Consider the following 27,620-nt stretch of genomic DNA (forward strand, 5'->3'; position numbering starts at 1 on the left):
TTTGACTTTGGTTCGCGATGTTGAACGAGACTTCTCTTTTCAAGCAGTTGTGTCGGCGGTAGGTTATGTGTAGTAGCCCGAATTTTAGAAATAGGCAATGTACTACGAAACGCATATAGCATACATTATTGTCCTAATGTATGATGTCGTTACGTAATTTTGACCTGCTTCAGTCATCTTGACATTAGATATTATTAATTTCATAGTGGGCAAAAACTGGTGAAGTTTCTCTTCCCTCACTCTCAAAGTTCAATGGGACAATCCTAGACGAACATAGAAATAACAGCCATAGAGTCAACGACTCTACGTCTACTGTCTATCTGTTTCTGTTTTGGGTTAAAACTGAGAGTTATATAAAAAGTTAGTTTTTTTGTCCAAATATTCTCAAGAGCATGCGGTTGGTAGTGTTACTGAAGCAATGAGTTGTTAAACTGATAAAAATAATATTTTTTATATACCTTTATATTATGATAATGTTTCAGAATAAAGCTGAATACCTGTTCCAAATATAATGAATCAAGCGAAGTACCTTTCCTAAGTGACGGCGGGTCGCTAGCCCAAAAAATATTATTTACATAATTAGACTCCGAATAAAATAAGTTTGTGTTAAAAGTAGGTTAAGTTAAACAAATTATTCCTACAATAGAATGTACAAAAAGACACTGTGGCTGAAATAAAACAAGGAAATATTAAAATGTCAACGAGAATATTAAGCTTATGTTATTGTCAAGTTGAAAATGTTAAAAAAGACTACATAGAGAAATTAATACTGAGTCTGTTTATTTTAATACTATTCGCATAACTCTTTGAAAAGTTTTTTGACGATTTTTCACGGTGGAATCTACGAAGTACAATTTATATTTTTGTTAATACGCAAGAAGTGCAGGCACTTTAATTATTAATAGTAAACCGTACTACATTGTTACGCGCTCCATAGGATTTTTTTATAGTATTGGTAGGCGGACAATTGAATTGGTAGCCTGGTAACTGATGGTAAGTGATCACCACGGCCCTTAGACAAAGGCACTGTAAGAAATATTAACCATTCCTTGCATCGCCAATGCGCCATCAACCACAGGAACTAAGACATTATGTCCCTTGTGGCTGTAGTTATATTGGCTCACTCACCATTCAACAGTACTGCTGTTTGGTAGTAGCATGTTTAATCTGTGTCGTACCTACCCAGACGTACCCTATTTTATGCCCTACTTAATAGTATCATAATATGTACACATAGAAAAAACCTTACGGAACTATTATACGTGTAAATAAATAAACACATAAATACATAAATGTATCAATGTGAGTGAAGGGAAGAATAATATTGTATGAAATATCAATTTATTTTATATTTTCCCGTGTTCTGAACATCGTTTCGTACATATACATTATAGAGTACACACTACAGCCCTAACAAACCTTACATATGCAAGAATATACAGAGAAGGGATTTGTTTATAGATTTCTTTTATGTTATTTTCAAAGGAAGCGTCGAGGGCGGTTTGTAATTGAGGAAATCGAATATTGAAGCAGACACGCTCTGCCTCGAAATTGCTATTTATGTCGAGATTTAATGAGACAAAATTGTAGAAAAATAAGGTTGTATATAAAAGTATCGAGGAACGAGGATAAGTTGTTTTATATCGAAATAAGTAGACGGATTAATTGGCTAATTTTCCATCTGAAGGTAAGTGGTCACCGCTCATACACATTGGCGCTATCATCGATATTAGTGCTATTATATGAACTAACCCTTACATAGCCAATGCACCACATACCCTGTGTTGTGTTCCGGTTTGAATGTTCAACTAACATCTTACTCGTAGTTCCCAAGGTTGGTGGTGTATTGGTGATATGAGGAATGATTAATATTTCGTATAATACCAATTTAAATAGGAAATGGTGACCACTAGACCGCCTATATATATCAGATAAAAATTTGAGCAATAAAAAAATAGACAATTTTACTACTTAAGTGTGATAAGTCTATAAATTTTATTGTATAGTTTCAGTTTGTAAATGTCCCACTGTTGGGCTATGGCCCCCTTTCTCTTTTGAGGACAAGGAGCTCTGAGCTTATTCCACCAAACAGCTCCAACGCGGTTTGGTGGACATGCATTTGAATTTCAGTGATATTAGACACATGCAGATTTCCTCGCGATGTTTTCCTTCACGAGATTAATTATAAACATCACATCATATTCTGTGTTGCGAGCCTGGGTTTGAACCCGCACTCATCAGTTGAGATCCGCGCATTCTAACCTAGTGGTTAGGCCATCTCGTCTTGCAAAATTATACATATATACAATTTTATTATATGTTAACTATCGAACTATATTAGAAACTTAAAGCTGTCTTTCTACCAATACCAGCACGCGCGCAAACAACGTCCGTCATTATGCAGCATCACTAGTTCGCGGCATACTAATGACTAGACAAGAGGTTTCATCTACACAAACAACCCGTAATACTACTGTTAATATTACCCATAGTTTTATAGACTAGATAGAACGTGGACATCTTAACTGACGGGTCCGAGTTCAACTCCAAAGAAGCATTAAGTTTTCAAGTGCTTACGGTCTATGTAGTGGTCAAGATAAATGTCTCGTTGAAAAAGGCATGTGTTGGATTTATTTCAGAGGGTAAGGTGTATAACCAGGTACCTTTCTGATGGTTTTCAATGCGTTAAAAAAGGAAATAAATAAGAAAGAGAGGCATGTATCGGATGGTGGAGCTGTGTTGTGAAATAAGTCACATACCTCGAATTAAACTGAAGGGGAAGCGTTTGATCACATGATACAAGATAGATAAAAGTTTTTTCACAATGAATAAGTAATATACTTTTGTATTGAATAAGGATTTTGACTTTTTCCTTGAGTTGACTGTTATTTATTATTATCACTAGCGTCTGTACGAAAGATGGAGAGACACATTGTCGTATAAAATTAAATGTCACTTCATAATAATATATCTGGGAGGAAGTTCCCGGGTTCTTACTACCTATGAATGATGTTTTGTAATGTCGTTCATTGTAATGCTGATAGGATATAAAAAACATGTATACATATAAAAATTAACCCATAAATATAAACGAAAAATAATATAATTGTAAATATATACAAATAAATTTCGATTTGGTTTAAACATATGTTGTCGAACTTCGCTCGGGTATGGTAAGCCAAGAATAATCCCAAGCGTTCACAGCATTAGTATTTAAAATATAACGAAATTCGAACGAACAAACATTTTTTTTTATATAATATATACCTATTAACTAATTGAACTACAAAATTTCCAACAAAAATTTTTGGGCATATTCTTTCCGAAGGATCTTTCTACAAAACAAAATTAATAAAGAAAGACGAATGAAATCGGTAAAGTCTTTCTCAACTAATGAGGTTACCAAGTTACTACAAAATTGACTTTAGGTTAAAATGTCTAATTAAAGGTTCTTAAAAAAAAAAACATATTTTAATCGGTTGATTCAAAGTAAAAACAAATGTACCTGTTGTAGGTGATTAATCATAATAACATAAAACAAAACGTTCTTTGTTAGGTTTTAAGATTTCTTTTTATTATGACAGGTTAAAATTAAGGGCAATTGAAACCGCGAGGCACACATAGTATACATTTAGAACACTCGTGCCGAATATAACACTTTATTATACGTGAGAAACATTATATGAATACAAAAAAAGGCATTTACGTATCCTAGAGATTTATTCCCTCGCCCAAGAAGAAAAATATTAGACTGATAAAAACAGTATAGATAGTAAAGACAATCATAAAGTGAAGAAATAAATGTCCCACTGATGGAGCTATTTCCACCACGCTCCAATGTCGATTGGTGGTTACAAATACTTTACTTCACCACCGAGCATTTGTTTTATAAACACAAATTAAGCACATGAAATCTGTGGCGCCTTTGTTTGAGCCCGCAATCATCGATGAGATTGAGTGTTCTGATCACTGGGCTCTCCGAAATATACGATAAAGCTTAGTGATCCGTTAATTTAAAGTTAACGAGGAATCTATGATCTTGTCTGTCAGGTTTTCTTCCATTTTGTCTTTATTTCATATCTTCTCCAAAGGACGTACATATTTGTATCCATGTGTTATTTTCATGTGCTTTACACATAGCGTTCGAACACTGAGTAATATTTGAAAGAAAAACAAAAGATTTGTACGCATTTAAGTATCATGAAACAGTTAATACTTTGTTTTGTGTTCATATTCAATCCTGAAGACGAGACCACTAATTATGATGTCAAGGATGATTTTTTTATAATCTAGAAGAACTTTAATGTTGTCAATAAAAATATTGGAAATAAAAGTAGAGAAATTCGTAAATATATATGTTCGAGCCAAATAAAACCTCCTTGCTATATACAAATTAATTACGGCGAGACGTCATGTTTGAAAAAGGATTGCGCTTGGAGACTTGGACGTCAAAAGAATAAGAATTATTTTTTACATAAAATATTATTGTTAATGAGATTAAATTCGTTATTCAAGAGCAAAATACTCTTCTCATTTCTCCATCTTCAACATTGGCGCGATCATTTGGTGACCCCGACGTGATCTTTACCGAACAATCCACCTACCGTAATACCTATCGAAAAACGAAGCCAAGACTATTCGCCCTCCAGGACATCGCCAGCATCCAGCTGCAGCCATCCGAGGAAAATACGTCTTCAATCCTTCATAATAAATTCTTTTTAATTCGATTTGTGTGAAAACGGTAGACGATAATGTTTTTTTAGTCAACTCACATATTCAAATAATTATTATACAAATTACAGAAATAAACATCTATAAGTCCGGAATTGGTTGTAAAATCGTGGCGAGTGTCGCAGAATCTCGCTCCTACATACAATTGCAAGCGTGTTGTCAGAGACCGGCCGGCTGCGAAACCGATTCGTAACGGGATTCACGTAAAGTACAATTTCAATAATTATATTGTTACATTTGTTTTGTAAAAAAACTGTTACTTAATTGTGCGTTGTTTTCGCCGTTAAAATGAGTAAGTTAAAGGATCTTGTTAGACAAAGAGCAACCATTAGAGGTAGATTAACTCTTTTTGATAAATATTTAACACCATTAATGGAATGTAAAGAATTTAATGCGGTACAATTAAACGAACTTCGTTTAAGATGTGACAAGTTGCGTGACCTTTCAAGCTGTTTTGAGGATATACAATCACAGATAGAATTATTAGAAGATGATACGTCAAAGCAGCTTGAGGAACGCGATATAACGGAGAATTTATTTTATAATTTAATTGCCAAAGCTCAGTCTTTGTTGGAGTATTTTGAAAACAAGAACAAAGATGAAAATGCATCCAATAATACAAATAAGGGTCGTAATAGCTTAATGAAGTTGCCTCCTTTAAAAATACCTCCTTTTAGTGGTAATTCAAACCAGTGGCTTTCCTTTAGGGATACATATATATCACTTATTCATAATAATAATTCTATAGAAGATATAAACAAATTTCATTATTTAAAATCGTACTTAGAAGGTTCTGCTGGTTCTGTCATATCGTCTATTACTGTGTCTTCGAGTAATTATTCAATCGCATGGAATCTTTTATGCCAACGGTATGACAACAAGCGTCTCTTAATAAATGAACACATTAAGGGATTGTTTTCAATTCAACAGCTACATAAAGAAAGTAAGCACGGCATACATGAGTTAATTGATACTTTATCCAAAAACTTAAACGCCTTAAATTCTTTAGGCGAACCTACTGATAAGTGGGACACTTTAATAATTTATATGGCCTTGGGGAAGCTTGACAGTGTAACAGCGCGTAAATGGGAAGAATTTAGAAGTGACTTGGATTCACCCTCATTAGAAGAATTTTATTCTTTCCTTCGCCAGCGAGCTACAGTCTTAGAAACTGTTAACGCAGGTAAGTTTAATAATAATGAAAGACGACATATCTTGCCACATACAAAATCATTTATTGCTTCATCCTCCGTCGAATATAATCTTAAACAGAAGAAATGTCCACTTTGTAACCAAGATCATAGAATTTTTGATTGCCTTAAATTTAAATCATTACCTGTCGAGGAACGCTTAACTAAAGTATTCATCATGAAATTATGTAGTAATTGTCTCCGCAGAGGTCATCAATCATATCAATGTAGATTGAATGGCTGTAGGATCTGTCACAAAAAACACAACACGTTATTACATAAACAAAATTCTTTACAATCCACTCAAGATAATCATATAACCACTACAAATACAAAACCTAATAATGAAAATACTACAAATACTAATGAAATTAACTCATCTGAGGCTGTAGTTGACTCCACGACTTCCGGACCCTCCACTTTAGTTTCTATGTCAGCCGTTTCCACCAATCAAGCTCTTCTTTCAACAGCGTTGGTCAAGGTAACGTGCAATGGCAAAACATTTATTTTGAGGGCTTTACTGGACTCTGGTAGCCAATCATCATTCATTAGCGAAAGAGCACAAAAGGATATTGGGTTTCTTAAAAATAAAAATTATCATCATTGTGTTTCCGGTATTGGCAACACTGTGTTAAAAGTTACGGAGCATTGCACTATCCATTTGCGCTCCATGCATAATTTCTTTAACACAAAAATTAAATGCTTTGTTTTACCTAAAATAACTGAACACCTGCCTCATGTCGCAGTGAATATACATGATTTAGGCATTCCTAACAATATTCAATTGGCTGATCCTAACTTTTATCAACCTAGACAAATTGATTTACTTTTGGGCGCTGATATATTCTGGGACTTAATAAGGTCTGCTAGAATACATTTAGGGCCTAAAAGACCAATACTACAGGACACATATTTAGGTTGGATAGTGGCTGGTTCCATTTCGGATACGTTTTATAAGAACAGTAGTTCTAACATACAATGTTGCTTTAACCATTCCTCGCCTAGAATTATACGGTGCCCTGTTGTCAGCACGCTTAAGCAACAAGGTACTGAAGACGTTACGTTGTAAGATTGATTTGGTGTGCCATTGGACAGATTCAAGAACAGTGCTGGGTTGGTTGGCATAACAGTCTACTGACTTAAATACTTTTGTTGCGAACCGCGTTAGTGAAATACAAGAACTGACATCAGTAGGTGTTTGGAGACATGTTCCTGGCGACATTAATCCAGCAGACCTAGCATCTCGAGGTGTAAACCCAAAATCGTTACACTCCAGTAAGCTATGGTGGGAGGGTCCGTCATTTCTTACTGAAAATTCAAGCCACTGGCCAGCACCCATTAACACAACCATTATTCATGACTTACCTGAAAGGAAAAATAAAAAAATAATAACTACATTACAATCAATTACACATACAAAGTCAAATACATTAGAAATTATACATTTTGAAAGATTTTCAAAATTCACAATTCTGCAAAGGTCTCTCGCCTATGCTCTGCGATTTATTTATAATACAAAACATAAACACTGCAAACTTACAGGACCTTTGACAACAAACGATTTAAATAAATCGTTAAGTATATTAATAAAACAACATCAAAGCTTATGTTTTTTAGAAGAAATTAGATTACTCGAAAATCAACAAATCTTACCTCCAAAGTCTCGTATTTTGTCCTTAACTCCATTTATAAACCAAGAAGGCATTATTTGTGTAGGAGGCCGGATTCATAATTCAAGTGAACCTTATGAGAAGAAACATCCCATTCTTTTAGATTCAAGTAATCATTTTTGCAAATTGTTATTTACACATTATCACAAAACACTTTTACATGCAGGTCCGCAGCTGTTACTTAGCACATTAAGAGACAAGTTTTGGCCTTTAAGAGGTAGAATATTAGCTAGAAGTACTGTCAATAATTGTAGACTGTGCAGAATCATGAAAGCACAAGGTTCAAATCCTATCATGGGAAACTTACCTGTCATGAGAGTTACTCCAAGTTTCCCATTTCACGTTAGTGGTGTCGACTTCGCCGGGCCATTTTACATTACTGATCGTAAGGGACGCGGCTGTAAAATTTCAAGGTGCTACTTATGCTTATTCGTATGTTTCTCAACTAAAGCCTTGCACCTTGAGTTAGCAAGCGAACTCTCCACTGATGTGTTCATGTTGTGTCTGAGACGTTTTGTATCTCGTAGAGGAAAGCCGTTGGAATTGTATTGCGACAATGGCACTAATTTTGTCGGCGCAAACAACGAGATTAGAACGTTCTTAAAATCAAATAACGAAAGTATTTCTGGTTTCGCAGCCGATGAAGGCATTAAATTTAAATTTTCACCGGCATATTCTCCACATTTTGGGGGACTCTGGGAAGTAGGCGTCAAATGCGCGAAATACCATTTAACTCGTATATTAGGTGACAAACATTTAACTTTCGAAGAGTTGTCTACCCTCTTTACACAAATTGAAGCCATCCTAAATTCCAGACCTTTAACTCCCATTTCCTCTGATCCAAATGATCTATATCCTTTGACTCCCGCACACTTCCTGATTGGCCGACCTCTGACATCATTACCGTCAGATAATATGCTGGATGTAAAGCCGAACAGACTTAACCGCTACCAGAGCTTGGAGAAGATGCGGCAGCACTTCTGGGACCGTTGGAGGAATGAATATTTAAGCGAACTACAGCAGAAACATAAATGGCGAATCAACAAACGAGGATTAAAAGAAGGAGATTTGGTCGTCATCAAAGAGACCAATGCACCTCCTTTAAAATGGCGCATGGCCCGGGTTCATAAATTATACCCGGGTTCTGACGGAGTGTCGAGAGTAGTGGACGTTATCACTTCAAAGGGCATCGTTCGTCGGGCTATTCATAATCTCTGCCTACTACCTGAGCTTACACGAAATCCTGAGGACTTCGAGCGGGGGGAGGATGTTCGAGCCAAATAAAACCTCCTTGCTATATACAAATTAATTACGGCGAGACGTCATGTTTGAAAAAGGATTGCGCTTGGAGACTTGGACGTCAAAAGAATAAGAATTATTTTTTACATAAAATATTATTGTTAATGAGATTAAATTCGTTATTCAAGAGCAAAATACTCTTCTCATTTCTCCATCTTCAACATTGGCGCGATGTTGAAGATGGAGAAATGAGAAGAGTATTTTGCTCTTGAATAACGAATTTAATCTCATTAACAATAATATTTTATGTAAAAAATAATTCTTATTCTTTTGACGTCCAAGTCTCCAAGCGCAATCCTTTTTCAAACATGACGTCTCGCCGTAATTAATTTGTATATAGCAAGGAGGTTTTATTTGGCTCGAACATCCTCCCCCCGCTCGAAGTCCTCAGGATTTCGTGTAAGCTCAGGTAGTAGGCAGAGATTATGAATAGCCCGACGAACGATGCCCTTTGAAGTGATAACGTCCACTACTCTCGACACTCCGTCAGAACCCGGGTATAATTTATGAACCCGGGCCATGCGCCATTTTAAAGGAGGTGCATTGGTCTCTTTGATGACGACCAAATCTCCTTCTTTTAATCCTCGTTTGTTGATTCGCCATTTATGTTTCTGCTGTAGTTCGCTTAAATATTCATTCCTCCAACGGTCCCAGAAGTGCTGCCGCATCTTCTCCAAGCTCTGGTAGCGGTTAAGTCTGTTCGGCTTTACATCCAGCATATTATCTGACGGTAATGATGTCAGAGGTCGGCCAATCAGGAAGTGTGCGGGAGTCAAAGGATATAGATCATTTGGATCAGAGGAAATGGGAGTTAAAGGTCTGGAATTTAGGATGGCTTCAATTTGTGTAAAGAGGGTAGACAACTCTTCGAAAGTTAAATGTTTGTCACCTAATATACGAGTTAAATGGTATTTCGCGCATTTGACGCCTACTTCCCAGAGTCCCCCAAAATGTGGAGAATATGCCGGTGAAAATTTAAATTTAATGCCTTCATCGGCTGCGAAACCAGAAATACTTTCGTTATTTGATTTTAAGAACGTTCTAATCTCGTTGTTTGCGCCGACAAAATTAGTGCCATTGTCGCAATACAATTCCAACGGCTTTCCTCTACGAGATACAAAACGTCTCAGACACAACATGAACACATCAGTGGAGAGTTCGCTTGCTAACTCAAGGTGCAAGGCTTTAGTTGAGAAACATACGAATAAGCATAAGTAGCACCTTGAAATTTTACAGCCGCGTCCCTTACGATCAGTAATGTAAAATGGCCCGGCGAAGTCGACACCACTAACGTGAAATGGGAAACTTGGAGTAACTCTCATGACAGGTAAGTTTCCCATGATAGGATTTGAACCTTGTGCTTTCATGATTCTGCACAGTCTACAATTATTGACAGTACTTCTAGCTAATATTCTACCTCTTAAAGGCCAAAACTTGTCTCTTAATGTGCTAAGTAACAGCTGCGGACCTGCATGTAAAAGTGTTTTGTGATAATGTGTAAATAACAATTTGCAAAAATGATTACTTGAATCTAAAAGAATGGGATGTTTCTTCTCATAAGGTTCACTTGAATTATGAATCCGGCCTCCTACACAAATAATGCCTTCTTGGTTTATAAATGGAGTTAAGGACAAAATACGAGACTTTGGAGGTAAGATTTGTTGATTTTCGAGTAATCTAATTTCTTCTAAAAAACATAAGCTTTGATGTTGTTTTATTAATATACTTAACGATTTATTTAAATCGTTTGTTGTCAAAGGTCCTGTAAGTTTGCAGTGTTTATGTTTTGTATTATAAATAAATCGCAGAGCATAGGCGAGAGACCTTTGCAGAATTGTGAATTTTGAAAATCTTTCAAAATGTATAATTTCTAATGTATTTGACTTTGTATGTGTAATTGATTGTAATGTAGTTATTATTTTTTTATTTTTCCTTTCAGGTAAGTCATGAATAATGGTTGTGTTAATGGGTGCTGGCCAGTGGCTTGAATTTTCAGTAAGAAATGACGGACCCTCCCACCATAGCTTACTGGAGTGTAACGATTTTGGGTTTACACCTCGAGATGCTAGGTCTGCTGGATTAATGTCGCCAGGAACATGTCTCCAAACACCTACTGATGTCAGTTCTTGTATTTCACTAACGCGGTTCGCAACAAAAGTATTTAAGTCAGTAGACTGTTATGCCAACCAACCCAGCACTGTTCTTGAATCTGTCCAATGGCACACCAAATCAATCTTACAACGTAACGTCTTCAGTACCTTGTTGCTTAAGCGTGCTGACAACAGGGCACCGTATAATTCTAGGCGAGGAATGGTTAAAGCAACATTGTATGTTAGAACTACTGTTCTTATAAAACGTATCCGAAATGGAACCAGCCACTATCCAACCTAAATATGTGTCCTGTAGTATTGGTCTTTTAGGCCCTAAATGTATTCTAGCAGACCTTATTAAGTCCCAGAATATATCAGCGCCCAAAAGTAAATCAATTTGTCTAGGTTGATAAAAGTTAGGATCAGCCAATTGAATATTGTTAGGAATGCCTAAATCATGTATATTCACTGCGACATGAGGCAGGTGTTCAGTTATTTTAGGTAAAACAAAGCATTTAATTTTTGTGTTAAAGAAATTATGCATGGAGCGCAAATGGATAGTGCAATGCTCCGTAACTTTTAACACAGTGTTGCCAATACCGGAAACACAATGATGATAATTTTTATTTTTAAGAAACCCAATATCCTTTTGTGCTCTTTCGCTAATGAATGATGATTGGCTACCAGAGTCCAGTAAAGCCCTCAAAATAAATGTTTTGCCATTGCACGTTACCTTGACCAACGCTGTTGAAAGAAGAGCTTGATTGGTGGAAACGGCTGACATAGAAACTAAAGTGGAGGGTCCGGAAGTCGTGGAGTCAACTACAGCCTCAGATGAGTTAATTTCATTAGTATTTGTAGCGTGTTCATTATTAGGTTTTGTATTTGTAGTAGTTAGATGATTATTTTGAGTGGATTGTAAAGAACTTTGTTTATGTAATAATGTGTTGTGTTTTTTGTGACAGATCCTACAGCCATTCAATCTACATTGATATGATTGATGACCTCTGCGGAGACAATTACTACATAATTTCATGATGAATACTTTAGTTAAGCGTTCCTCGACAGGTAATGATTTAAATTTAAGGCATTCAAAAATTCTATGATCTTGGTTACAAAGTGGACATTTCTTCTGTTTAAGATTATATTCGACGGAGGATGAAGCAATAAATGATTTTGTATGTGGCAAGATATGTCGTCTTTCATTATTATTAAACTTACCTGCGTTAACAGTTTCTAAGACTGTAGCTCGCTGGCGAAGGAAAGAATAAAATTCTTCTAATGAGGGTGAATCCAAGTCACTTCTAAATTCTTCCCATTTACGCGCTGTTACACTGTCGAGCTTCCCCGAGGCGATATAAATTATTAAAGTGTCCCACTTATCAGTAGGTTCGCCTAAAGAATTTAAGGCGTTTAAGTTTTTGGATAAAGTATCAATTAACTCATGTATGCCGTGCTCACTTTCTTTATGTAGCTGTTGAATTGAAAACAACCCCTTAATGTGTTCATTTATTAAGAGACGCTTGTTGTCATACCGTTGGCATAAAAGATTCCATGCGATTGAATAATTACTCGAAGACACAGTAATAGACGATATGACAGAACCAGCAGAACCTTCTAAGTACGATTTTAAATAATGAAATTTGTTTATATCTTCTATAGAATCATTATTATGAATAAGTGATATATATGTATCCCTAAAGGAAAGCCACTGGTTTGAATTACCACTAAAAGGAGGTATTTTTAAAGGAGGCAACTTCATTAAGCTATTACGACCCTTATTTGTATTATTGGATGCATTTTCATCTTTATTCATGTTTTCAAAATACTCCAACAAAGACTGAGCTTTGGCAATTAAATTATAAAATAAATTCTCCGTTATATCGCGTTCCTCAAGCTGCTTTGACGTATCATCTTCTAATAATTCTATCTGTGATTGTATATCCTCAAAACAGCTTGAAAGGTCACGCAACTTGTCACATCTTAAGCGAAGTTCGTTTAATTGTACCGCATTAAATTCTTTACATTCCATTAATGGTGTTAAATATTTATCAAAAAGAGTTAATCTACCTCTAATGGTTGCTCTTTGTCTAACAAGATCTTTTAACTTACTCATTTTAACGGCGAAAACAACGCACAATTAATTAACTGTTTTTTTACAAAACAAATCGAACAATATAATTATTGAATTTGTACTTTACGTGAATCCCATTACGAATCGGTTTCGCAGCCGGCCGGTCTCTGACAACACGCTTGCAATTGTATGTAGGAGCGAGATTCTGCGACACTCGCCACGATTTTACAACCAATTCCGGACTTATAGATGTTTATTTCTGTAATTTGTATAATAATTATTTGAATATGTGAGTTGACTAAAAAACATTATCGTCTACCGTTTTCACACAAATCGAATTAAAAAGAATTTATTATGAAGGATTGAAGACGTATTTTCCTCGGATTGATAGCTGCAGCTGGATGCTGGCGATGTCCTGGAGGGCGAACAGTCTTGGCTTCGTTTTTCGATAGGTATTACGGTAGGTGGATTGTTCGGTAAAGATCACGTCGGGGTCACCAAATGATCGCGCCAATGTTGAAGATGGAGAAATGAGAAGAGTATTTTGCTCTTGAATAACGAATTTAATCTCATTAACAATAATAATTTATATAAAAAATAATTCTTATTCTTTTTACGTCCAAATCTCCAAGCGCAATCCTTTTTCAAACATGACGTCTCGCCGTAATTAATTTGTATATAGCAAGGAGGTTTTATTTGGCTCGAACATCTTTATTATTTATTTTCTTCAAATTCGGTCACATGCTCATTATTTTTCGAACGCTATCGTTAAAGGGTTTAAGAATTGATAGTAAAAAATACGTATCAAAATAAAATTCTGGACGGACACTTTTGTAATTTTGGTTAACATGAAGGATTTCTGCCACATGTGTATTCCGCCAACCCGCATTGGAGCAGCGTGGCGGAATATGCTCCAAACCTTCTCCTCAAAGGGAGAGGAGGCCTTTAGCCCAGCAGTGGGAAAATTTACAGGCTGCTAATGCTAAAAAAAAAAATGAAGAATTTCATACATCATCTCATCGACAAGTAAATTAGACGTTTATATGTAAATAAAGTTTTATGTTTATTAATATCAGCGAAGCAACGAATCAATATAAATTGTGGCTTTTTAACTCTCAGGACGTGACTAACCGCTATTCTCCCAAGATAATCGTAAAATCGTCACGGGTTAGTACTCTATAATAAAAGGGGTTACCAATAAAAAGTATAATAAAAATATTAGATAAAATCCATCAGAAATAATGCCGCTTCCGCACAAAGGGATCGCGATGAGGTATAAGTTCAAACCAAATTAGACTTTGATAAGATACATTAATGTCGAAATTGGAACGTCTATTTTATCAAAGGATACATTCAGTGGGAGGTCTGGTGCTCACTTGATTTCACGCTTCAGTTGAGAAATATATCTTTTCTACTAATACCGTGTCGCTTTATTTCGTATTGGTTTTAGTTTGTCAGTTCAACTTGAAAGTTATGTGATCACAATATTTTGATATAATTTCGTGATATCATTCCGACAGGAGTATGATTTCATGACAAGATTATATATTTACACAAACTGTGAACAAACACTCGGAAAGCGCGTAATACCGGTGTTCCTTCGTTTGAACACTTTACGGTCGGTTCGGATTTGCCGTCCCATTATTATGAGAGTACATCTGTATCTACGCACATAGTTGGTCACTCACAGCACGGTAATTGTAGTCTTGCTTGAATTTTCCAACAACTCTTCTTTTAAAGTTGGTTACTTATCTGTTTCAATGTAGTTTAATATATTACGAAGTGAACATTAGTGTATTCCGTTCGAGCCGTTCGCCGCAAGTTCCACGTGTTTCACACCTTCATCGGCTTTTCGGCAAAAGCCTTTGAGTGTTACGTTACAAGTCAGTGCAGGTCGACGCGTTGTTTCCAGTGCACTTTATTGTTTTATCTATTATCTTTAATATCGTCTGAAATCTTTATAACGAATAACATAATACGACTACAATGTTACGAACATTTTAGTTGCAATGTGTAACAGTTACGTATAACGCGAATTACGTTTAAGCCACTCGTAATATATTCTACCATCAAACAGCAATATCAGCATAGTTGTATTCCAGTTTGAAGGGCGAATGAGGAAATTGATGATAAGAGTACAAACAATGACTATCGAGAAGATTCTGGTCTCCACCCTTACATCCTTGAACCTTAGTGAAATTGAAAGACATACCAAAGGCACGGACCACTCGACAGTAGAGATTAAAAAGATTAAACTAAATAAGGTCTTTTTTTAAAATTGGAACTGATGCTTTTTAATTTTAACGTGCTATTATTTTAATTTTGCATTTAAAATAATAAATATTACGGCGTATTTATTTTGAAGAGAAATGCATATATAATTATTAAAGATGCAATACGAACCATCGTTATGACTCTTGTCATTCAATACTATACAATTACAATTACGCTGATCTTTTAATGATAATTCTGTTATCATTAAAAGATCAGCGTTTTTTAAGAGAGCCGAGATGGCCCAGTGGTTAGAAAGCGTGTATCTTAACCGATAATTTCGGGTTCAAACCCAGGAAAGCACCAATGAATTTTCATGTGCCTAATTTGTGTTATTCATCTCATAAATTACATAACTACATTACCTCGAAGGAAAACATCGTGACGAAACCTGCATGTGTCTAATTTCAACGAAATTCTGCCACATGTGTATTACACCAACCCGCATTGGAGCAGCGTGGTGGAATATGCTCTAAACCTTCTCCTCAAAGGGATAGGAGGCCTTAGCCCAGCAGTGGGAAATTTACAGGCTAATAATGTAATGTATGTAAGGTTTGTTAATACGTATGAGGTCATTATGAAATAAATAGGCAATTGAACTTTTGGTTTCAATTCCAAGTTTAAAGATAATCAATAATAACTTAATACATTAAACTGGTTGAATTTGATTTATTAAATAATTCTTGAATAATGTTTTTTCTTTGGTGATTTTGTTCTAGTTCTAGTCTACAACGATAGTCGCATCGATTTAAGATAGACAGATTTCGTGGCCATGGGCTCAAACCTCAGGTTACGCCGATAAAAAAATATTGGAATTTTTTGCCGAAAATTCTCATTAGCAGCCCGCATCTAGAAGTTGGATGATTGTACCCATCCGTGCCCTAGGAAGTACGTAAAGCGGTTGTGTACATACTTGTGCACTATGATAAGTCCTGCGTCGTTAGCTGGTCTCTCTAGAGATTAGCCGCTGTGTCGAAATTCGGTTAGCATGACATCATTGTCATAAAGTAAGTTCTTGACTTGTATTCTATAGAACAGTTCGTTGATCTACTGGTTGGCTAGTATTGCTGCAGATCCAAAATATTTACTGACCTTGGGATCTTTGAATAAATTCCTAGCTCGGAGTTAGAAACTTTACAGTAAGCGCTCCCGTGCCTTTGAAACTTTTTGGTCATACGCCGGGACTTTCTCTGGTCTCATTTCTCGCGTTGGTTAGTTTTCTGCACATCACTCAAAAATAATCTTATATTTTATCTATATAAATTGGAACGAATCTTTGTATTGCCTCTTTGCGTAACGCCTCTTTGCGTTCTTCATCCGAGTGTGATGAAACTTTGGCAAATTATTTACTTACGCCGGAGAAAAATATTGGTTATTTCTTGAATGTCGTTAACTATGTAGACTCTTATTCTACCGATTTGAAGCTAGGATGGGTAGTTTTATGTAATTTGAGTGCATTTTATAAAATACAGCGGTTTTAAATTGAAAATCCGAGCAAACACCATTTCGATCACATTCCGTTTCCGATTGTCGCGTCTCTCGCTTCGATTTCCCGGAGGCTCAGCGACTCGTAAAGTAAATTATATCTTCGTACATTTAATGTAAGCTTACAATTCTTATTCGTTTCATCAAGCGTTTGTAAACTAAATACGAAAATATAATTTAAAATAATACCTTCCTGTGTCCTAAAAAAAATAATGATAATTTCAAAATCATTTTTTTCAAAATCAATTCAAAATTTATTGAAGATATACAGGTGAGTGAGCCATTGGAGCCCGGATGGTAAGTAGTCAACATCGCCCATAGTTATTAGCCTGGGAAAACCCATAAATCTTGAGAAATAAGATGTTATGTACAATGTACCTGTAGTTATACTGCCTCACTTATCTTTCAAACCAGAACACAATACTACAAAGTTGTGCTTTTTAGGAGAAGAATATGTGTTGAGTGGGCGTTATCTACCCAGGCGAGTTTGTACGAGATCCACCAAGATCTGTTATCATGGCAGTTTATCGAAATTCCGCTGTTGGACAAAGGCCATGGATTAAGGATAATATTTTAGGCTTATTCCACATTTCTGGTACTGGAGAGGATAAGCATATCGCAGAATATTAAAATACACATAAAGGTTTCCTCAGGATAATTACTTTCATCAACAAATACGAGGCCAATAATTATTATGAACACAAATGAAGCTTTCACGTGCTTAATTTTATGTATATTTAATTTTAATTGGTGAATACAGAGAGCCGATACAAACCAATAAACGGTTTCACTTCAAATTAATTATAAACCAACCTGAACCAGTTTTTACAATGCGTGCAACGTTACTGATAATTGTAGGCTCAAACCTATTCAAAGACAATTGAAAATTGAAAATTTTACTCTTTTCTTTGTCGCACTTCCAAAACATGGAATTCTTTACCAGCGCACGTATTCCCCTCCTCTTATGACCTGGGTTCCTTCAAGCGAGGCGTGAAGAGGCATCTTGCGGGCCGGCAAGGCGGGGGCGGCTAGAGCAGATCACCTTTCCCAACTGCACTAGCCGTCGTCGCGTTTGGACTCTACTACCACTTACCATCAGGTGGAGCAGAGTCATTTGCCCTCCCGGGCAATAATAAAAAAAAAAAAAGAATTTTCATGTGCTTGTTTTTTGTTTATAATTCATACATGAGTTTTGTGAGGAAACCTGCATGTCTCTGATATCAGTGAAATTTTGCTACTATGTGTCCATCAACCCGTATTGGAGCAGCAATAATGAAGAAACCTTCTTCTATGGGAGAGGAGATCTCAGGCCAACTACTAACTCTCCACAAATTTCTGGAAATATCCTTTATTTTAGATACAATTAAAATAATTATTACAAATCACAATTGAGTTAGACTTTTAAAAACGAATTTAAATTTAAAATATAAATCATCTTAGATTTCGTACATTAAGTCTTTTAGAAAAAACTTCAAAGCTTATATTATCAATTAGTTTTCTATAAAATCGTTTGTCCTGTCTGCCTAAACACACAGACAATTTTTTCTAATCGACAAATTTTTTTTTTTTTTTTTTCTGGCCGGCTATTATGTTATTGATATTACTTATACTGAACAGTCGTAACTTGTAGCACAATGCTTGCATTATCGCAATTCTTTATAACGCTTTTACGACAGGACCACGGATTCGTTCAAAACTTTCAATAGTAAAGTTGAAAAATACTGTTCAGGAACGTTTCTTGTGCTTTCATAAAATTAACGACTTTGAAGATAATATAACTTAGGTTTAAAACGATCGCCTTCAGGTCGTTTCAAATAAAAAATTATTATTTTAACGTAAAACTAACGACCTTTTCGATAACGCGACGGATATAAAACGAACGCCTCAGGTTGTTTTCAATTGTAAATTTTATGAATGTAAACAAAAGTTGTTGAAAAATAATTCAATGAGTTTGTATTCGTAAATTTAAAAAAAAATATTTACTTTTTAACATGGTTTAAATATATTTGGACTTACTTGGACTGTTATTTCGGACTTTAAATATTTCAGTGTTTTAATAAAGCGTTAATATACAATATTCTAATAAATGACAAAAATATATACTTCAAATATTGTAGTATCTCAATTGCTTCTTTACGTTTACATTCAAATTCAATTAAATCAAAATATACTTTATTCATGTATGCTTTTACAAGCACTTTTGAATCCTCATTTAACAAACTATACTAAGTGAAGCTACCACCGTTTCGGAACGTAGATTCTACCGAGAATAACCGGCAAGAAGCTCAGCAGTTACTCTTTTTCAACATTTAAACATACTGTCATGTTAGTTAAATAAAACTATATATGTATGTTATATATCCTGCCTGGAAATCAACAAGTATTAACTCCACGTTTTTTTTATGATATTTATGTACAATCTTGTATCGAATAATATACCCTTTTTACCGATGTAATTTTTACAAATGATTTGAATTTATGAAACGGCAAAGTTAAAAATATCTGCGGAATTTTATTATAGAAACGGATACCTTGCCCCAAGAAGGATTTATTGACTTTGCGGAATCGGAAACTTGGTGTTATAAGCTTATCCTTACTTCTTGTGTACATACAGTGATTATTTTAAACTTATTACTGATTTTATCAAAGCGATCAATGTGAAAAAATATTAAAAATAATATTTTGTGTAATAATATAAGTTTTATTTTGACTTTTTTTTAGTTTTATTTTGAAATCGACATCGACTTGAAACTCGAAAAACGCTGGAAATCCACAACAGTGGAACCAGTGGAACCAATTTTTGGAAAACGATGACTTGCGAACTTAAAAAAAAAAAAACCGCTTATTCATGAGGAGTCGGCAACGCACTTGTAAGCCCGCCAGTGTTGCTGATGTCCATGGTCGGTGGTAGACACTATATATCAGACGAGCCTCCTCAACCTATTGCTTAAAAAAAGATGACCTGGTTGGATCGGAGGCTCTTGATTTATATAACGTATATATTAAATAGACCAATAGATAGCAGACCCAATGAAATACATTAATAAAATTTTAGAAATATTAAATGACAAAAAAATTTATTTAAATAAATAAATAAATATGGAAAGGTTGTCTAGAGGGGACATAATACTGTTTCCTTACATGACGCTTTCCAGTTCACTCCACTGTAAGTCGTTTCGTTTCAAAAATCACATACGCGCTTTAGTTATTTTCTCACAATCTATTTTTATTACAATAATTTAGACGATTGTGTTTGCTAGACACATTAACACACTAATAAAACTGTGAAACTAACTGTGTCTGTCTGTCAGACATTGATGGAGTTTGACGAAATTAAGAATGAAGAGAGTTTGAATTCCGCGTAAGGACACAGGCTATTATTACTTAAAACCTTCGATCGCCGCCAACATGCGTGAAAACTTATATACATAAATATGACATATCTCTTTCCTAATCTTATATATTAAGAGCGTAAGACGATTTTTGTCCCAGTGATTATGGGTAGCCGCACATAAAAAAGGCGTTTATGGTCTCATTTTGAAAAGTTCCAGCCTTAGATATGTAGAAAATTAATGAGCATTCTTTTTTGTAATTTACTAAATTGCTACGATTTAACAAATAATTAATTTTAGAGATCGGTAAAATGTTACTGGCCGGGTAGAGAGCGGCATGATGCTGTATAAAAAAAAAAAAAAAACAATGTAACACGTGCGAACAGACGTCATCAGTTTACAATGAAAATTAAATCAAAATAAAACCTAACATAATATATAGAAATTTTTAAAAATCTATTGAATAAACGCGAACGACCGGATGACCGACTTGTTGGATTTATTATTGATTAATTATCTAGTATAATTAAAATCATATCCGACATACGATTACAAAAAATCAATAGATCATCAAGCGTCACGGAGGAGTAAGCATTAGTCGCCTTCCAATACTGACATCGCTGGATAGGATTTGGAATTACGTTTATTAACACACGAGTAAACAACGTTTAATTAAACGATATACACTTACACTTGACCATAGCTGACCATAAAAGGGCATTGTAAACACATTAATTATGCATGTTTTATTCTATAAGAACACACTTCAATGTAAACGCTATTTTGATGTTTAACTTATTATTATAGTCAACTAGCGACCCGCCCCTTCCACGGGTGCAATGCTGATACTAAATATACTACAGAATATCTAACAACGTTCACAGTTTTTTAGTCATTAGACCGTACAAGTCGCTATGTCCCAGCGCTTTAAATTTGTAATATCTTCGAATATATTAATTTGAATTACATGCTGTAGGATCATATTAATCTATATTAAATGAAAAATTTATTTAAGGTACTTAATTGGATAAAGATTAATGCTGTATTGCTTCAAATTTCGAATGAGCCATTATTCTTCGTAAAAAGTAAAGGATAAAAAATTTAAAACTTTTTTTACCTTTCTAACCTTTTTAAGGAGTACAATACTGTAGTACATTATTTTGATCTATCTCGTAGGGTTCAGCCAGCGTTTGCAATATAAGCGCAAAGAATGTGTTTATTTACGCCATCACTTCAGAAACCTCTAAAATTATCAGCTTTTCTCTAGAATCAATCTATCTATCTTTCCTATAGAATCAATCTATCTATTTAAAGAAAACGCATCAAAATCCGTTGCGTAATTTTAAAGATCTAAGCATACATAGGGACAGACAGCGGTAAGCGACTTTGTTTTATACTATGTAATGATGTTGCATATCTAATATTTTCACGTTCGTATCCTGTAGTGAGTTTCGAGTTTGTTTATAAAGGACGGTTCTAATAAAAGGACCCATAGTATAATAAGTGCAAAGTACTTAAAATCATAATAAGGGGTTTGAATAGTTTGAATTTCATTGGTCTTTACACACCACAACGGTAAAGCACATACTCAGCAAGGAACAAAGCTCAATCGAAATTTATTATTATAATATACTATAGTTTTTGCGGGATCGTTGAGTAAGAAATATTAAACATTCCTTAAACTGATAGTGCGCTATCAACCTTGGGAACTAATATATTCCTTATGCCTGTAGTCACACTGGCTAATTCACCCTTCAAACCCGAACATAACAATACTAAAGATTCCTGGTTGGAGGTTGAATATGTGAGTAGATGCAAAAAGTCCTACAAGTAAGTATTGTATATTAAATCAAAATATCTAAACTCAATTTTGGATCTTAATTCAACTTAGTCTTAAGATAAAAAATTTAATACAGACATGTTTGATGTTTTCAACAATGTGTAATCAAATAGCATTACAGAAACATGGCTTATAAAACTTATTTTAATATCAATCCGTAAAGAATGTTGCGATAAAAGTTAACAGAAATGTACGTGAATATTAAATAATACGGTTTTTATGCCTGCGACAGACGTGCTGACTCGGGGGTTGTTGCTCCGTGCGAAAAATCAAATATTGACCTGAAATTGTTCAAGGTAGGTTGTAATCGGATGACTGAAATTCACTTCGCATGCTTTTTTAACCTCTTATGGTAAGGGGACACATCGCCCATATATATATATCACTCACCACTCTTATACAAAACACAACAATAGTGAGTATTACTGATAGAATATATGATTAGTGGGTGGTACCCAGGCTCGTGTAAAGCCTTACCACCACGATTTCATCCGTCATCAGTTTTTCCGTTCATCAGCACGAGATGAATCATAAATACAAACGATGACCGAGATTTTCTATTGATATCTTTTTGATTGACACTTCTCGCCACGATATATTTATTGCATACTAATAAAACACTTTATAACATGTGCTTAGTAATAAATATTGTCAGTATTATTAATATTGAACTTTGTTAAATTGTATTTAAAAAAAAGGGAGGTCAAAATGTTTTAGTAATGTTTAAAATGGCGTGGTTTGTCATTAGACAGTTTTATTTATCAAAGAACCACTGTTTAAGAAAACTCATTACTTAAAAATAAATGTCTTCATTCCTTTAATCTCTAAATTGAGCTAGGATTGGGGACGACAATAGCCCAGGACCGAGCCCGCTACTTCCGCATCGCTAGGCCCTTAAGCCGTTTCGCTATTGACGCTTAAACACAGTACCTATATAAAGATGTCAAGCGGAAGTCACAGTCAGACCCGATTAATTCCAACTGAATATGTCTAACATTGACTGCTATATAGTAGCATAACAGAAATATGGGAATATACGTATTTTTGCAAAAAATACTTATACTAAACAGTGTTTATTAAATATACACAAAAATAAGTATACTGTAGTATAGTTGTACTCAAATTATTTTTTAATTAATATCTTTTTATTCTTTAAAGAGTTTTATTACCAAAACAAACGCTTAGTTCGAATTTGGAACTATTTTCAATAACATAAAAAAAAATATATAATTTTGTATTTTCATGTGTTTCCGATCATTACTTCATTTGTTGGTTGGTTTAAAAATGTGAATTATTGTAATGAATACATATTGACATTTCAAACTATAAGGCGCAGTATTTTTAATAATTGATAATCCTTATTGTTCTATAAATAGGGTATATAATAAAAACCTTATTTATATTTAACAATTTCCAGTCTACGCAGACGAAGTATTTCGATTTGCTCGGATAATTAATTATCAAGCTGAAATTGTTCGAGAGAGCGCAGACAAGGACTCGTTATAAAATAGCAATTAAATAATTAAACATTAACGCAAAGTTGTAATACATTAATTTCGAAATGAAATGTAATTATATTCATTACAAAAATCTGACATGGCCCAGTAGAACACGTGGATATTAGCGACGACCACGGCTTAAAATCAAGAGCAAGTATTGGTTGTTACATTTGTTTTTTTATATAAAATCAATGTCTTGTCGGTCAGAAATGGAAACTCGACGAGTGCTGTATATGGCGGATGAATTTCTGCCGCGTGTGCATCTTAACAAGCAATAGATAAATTAAAAATAATATTAGAATAATCTTTTTCACTTTCGTTTGAAAACGGACATATTATTGGAGTTCCAGATTGGTATTTCCAAACATTCTTTCGTGTATGTTAGTGTACTAGTTTTCGCTCGCGGCTTTGGTCGTTATTTAGGTTTTTGTTGTCAGGTATTATTCACACCATATCTTTATAAATTGTATCCTATGTGTTATTCTGATGTCTAAGCTATATTGTAAAGATTCATCAAAATCCATTCAGTAATTTTTGCGTGAAATAGTAACAAATTTCCATACATACCTACTAACTTTCGCATTTATAATATTAGTAAGGATTTATATATATAAAGGGAATACAAGTAATATGTATTTACATTAACGCCTGAAGTAGATAAAATAGTCTGGTACTAAGTGTATTTATTCAGGCCCCTAATAGTGAATTGGGGGATGTTGGCAACCTAAGGCGCTCAAGCCCTCCCAAAAACTATCTAAATATTCTATAACTAAAAATGAACTCGATAATTAATATTTTAGTTAAACTTTTTAGCGAGCATTCTTCTACTAATTAAAGAAAAATAAAAAGTTTTTTATTTTTTAATGTTTACTTTCCTAAAACCATCACCGGGATCAAGTCCCAGCCAGACGGCAAATTCGGATATGGTCGTAACATCCTATAACCAAAAAATAGTAGTGGGTATAAAAATACTATTTACACGTAATGCTCCAACTTACTCAAAGTTTTGTTTTAACTACCATAGTTATTTGAGTAAAAGATCACCTATGTCTACTTATTAAAATTCGGTTCATTTATATCCTTTGTATGATTAAAGTTATATCTGCGAAGACCCTTAAGCTCTTTCAAATGTAATGAACTGTGTTCAGATAAGGCTTAGAATACAGCCAAGCGTGAGCCGGTCAAGATCTTGTTAAATTCCTTTTGAACGCTCCTTCGTGGCATTATTCTATTTGCGTGCGTAGGTTCTCGTTATAAACCGGATTTGGAGGTTCACCGAAAATAATAGTTTATGGAAATTTCTTTTATTATACTTTACTTACTTACTACATGTGATTTTTTTCGGTTTTGTAATAAGTTTTATAGTGTAGATATAAGTTTTACTATGTATATTTATTTATATAAGAATTATTAAAATTAAGTCCTTAACTATACACAAATAAGAATTAAAAATTTGTTACTGTATTAATTATGATCGCGTGGAATGATGGCAATAAATGCTAGCAGCAATTCCCCGTTGAAGCGCAATTCCGATCCTCTGGGCAAAACTTGACCGAACCCTCCTGTCACCACTAAATTAAAGTGTAAAATGTAAATTTATTTATTGACAAAAATCTCAGACAATTATGTCCTTAATTTTGAAGAAGAAGGCTTAAAGTGACCACGCTGCTCCATTTCGTGTTGAATCACATACATAAATTAAGAACGAAAATAAGTTTTAAGACAAGGAATCATTTCAGCTGTTGGTAATAGAAAGTGACACACATACACTGAGTAATTGGTATTCAGTGTAACTACTCGGGTTGGTGTGCAGGCCTATCAACCTTTTTTTCGAGGTTTGTAATCAAATCTATGATCAAAAACTTATGTTTTTAAGATAAACGTGAAATACAACATCGTACGATACAGCTTAAAAACACACCTGCGCATCTAAACAAAGAGAACGAATGACGTAATTTTGAAAAGCTGCGGCGTCACCCACGCGATGTAAGACGATAACGTCAACTGTCTTTGTAGTCGATTTATTTGCGCCAGAGTGATCGCAGCTTAATAGAAGATTACGATTCCATACCGTGCCATTTATGTTGAATTGCTTAATCTGTTTTCGTTCTTCGTGATAGAATCTTAGTTTCAAATATGTTATCGTCGTTATAATTATTCTAGATTTTATAGACCTTTACTAATGTAATGTATGTAATGTAAAAGCAATATTTAGTATTATTGTATTCCAGTTTGAGGGATGAGTTAACACACTGTAACAGACACAAGGGACAATATATCTTAGTGAAATCTGAAACCTTAGTTGGTCACACATTAGTGATGTAAGGAATTATTAAAACTTCTTAACATTCTGTTCAAAAACACAAAAACAAATTCATATATTTATCACGAAGCTATTGTTCCATAATATTCAAAAAGGCTTAAAGGATTTTGTACTTCAAAAGGTGAAGTGGGTCTTTGTTAAAACACTTATTACGCAAGGGTTAGTAAAATGTGTTCTTAATAATTATTCGTACGTATGGCGTTTTTGTATATTTACAATGGGTAGGCATATAAATAATGATCTACTTTTAACTATAAGATATTATAAAAATAGGGACTACCACTATTTCATAAACGTTGTCACCGTTAATTCGTTCATTATATCGTTCATTACCGTTGATTATATCTCTAATAATGTAACCTAACCTAATCTATAATTTATTTTATAAAAGGAATATACTGTGAAGTTAAACTTATCTATTAAAGAAATGAATAGTCTTATTAAATAAATAATAACTTCTGTCTAATGATCTACATTCCGAATCGGTGGTGGCTTCACTTAATATAGATTCAAAAGTGCCTACTTGAATAAAGTATATTTTTGTTTTACTACAATTGTTTGAAATCTTAAACGTTTGACTAGTCTAATCAAATGTAACTTGTTTATTATTGTTTAACATATATAAGCAAAGCTAGTTTAGATGTTGTTAATTATGGTTCCTAACTTCGTAAAATATTATACGAAAAGTTAAACAAAAGTAAGACTTCCTATGTTTGTTTTGTTTCTTGAAATACCTAACGAAACCTAACTGATAGTATAAATGCGAAAGTGATTTTGTCCGTTTGTTTGTTATATGAAAATGTCTTAACTGATCAATTGAACATCATATAATTTTCTATAAAATTTATCAGAAGCACAGTAAAGGACATTGCATGAATATCACCTGCCCCTTTTCTCCACGGGTTGAATAAGTTAGTTTACATAATAGCAAATTAACTTTCCAATGTTAGAATTATTATTTATACAGAACATGCTTAAAAATTGCGTAGTATACGAAATTATGATATCACAAATATATTAATGCTCGTATAAATAAAGTTAAAAAGAAATCTTTTAAGTGGTTAAATTTTAATTATGCTTTCTTGTAAGCCAATGGAGTAATTTAAATTCATACAACTCAACTGGGAATCTCTAAAAACCGAATAAGCATAATGTTATATGGTCAATAAATAAACTTGTCATAACTTTAGCTGTGATATTTATAACCGTAAAGGTATGTTTATGGAAACTATATTGGAACTATGGCTGAACAAACTTGAAATTAAATTTTAATTTTATAAACTTAAATGCAGAACCAGATATAATTCTATATTTTATTGGATTATTCTGAAATTCTGTACGGTAGAGCGAAGTAAGTTTAAATCGTATGTATTAGTATCGTATTTAAAGTGATTCAGCTAATTAAATAAATTAATATATGCCATATTACGCGTTAAGTGGAAGATTGTCGCTTGTCGTTGTTGTTGAATCACAAAATATTTATATTTGTCGTGGCAAATTCCACAAATTTCAAATCTGTTTTTGGTGTGAAGTTGGCGGTTGAAAACGGCAACAAATCTGATCCGTCAAAAAATCACGTCGTACACAGGTTAAAAACAAAACAAAAGGAGTTAAGCTCGTCCATAAATGCTCACCAACTCGCTCGGCTCGGACCTACACCGCGGCTTTGTTGCAGCCTATACCGTGCGGCTTGTGTTTGAAAAATGTTTTCAGCAAAGCAATTTTATAATTCAAAAGTCGGGGATTACCTTTGAAAATGAGTGCATTTGATTTAATTTATTTTCATTGTTACATATAAATTTATTTATATAATAAA

The sequence above is a fragment of the Vanessa atalanta genome, chromosome 9 (genome assembly GCF_905147765.1).
Source record: "Vanessa atalanta chromosome 9, ilVanAtal1.2, whole genome shotgun sequence".
NCBI classification, from domain to species: Eukaryota; Metazoa; Arthropoda; class Insecta; order Lepidoptera; family Nymphalidae; genus Vanessa; species Vanessa atalanta.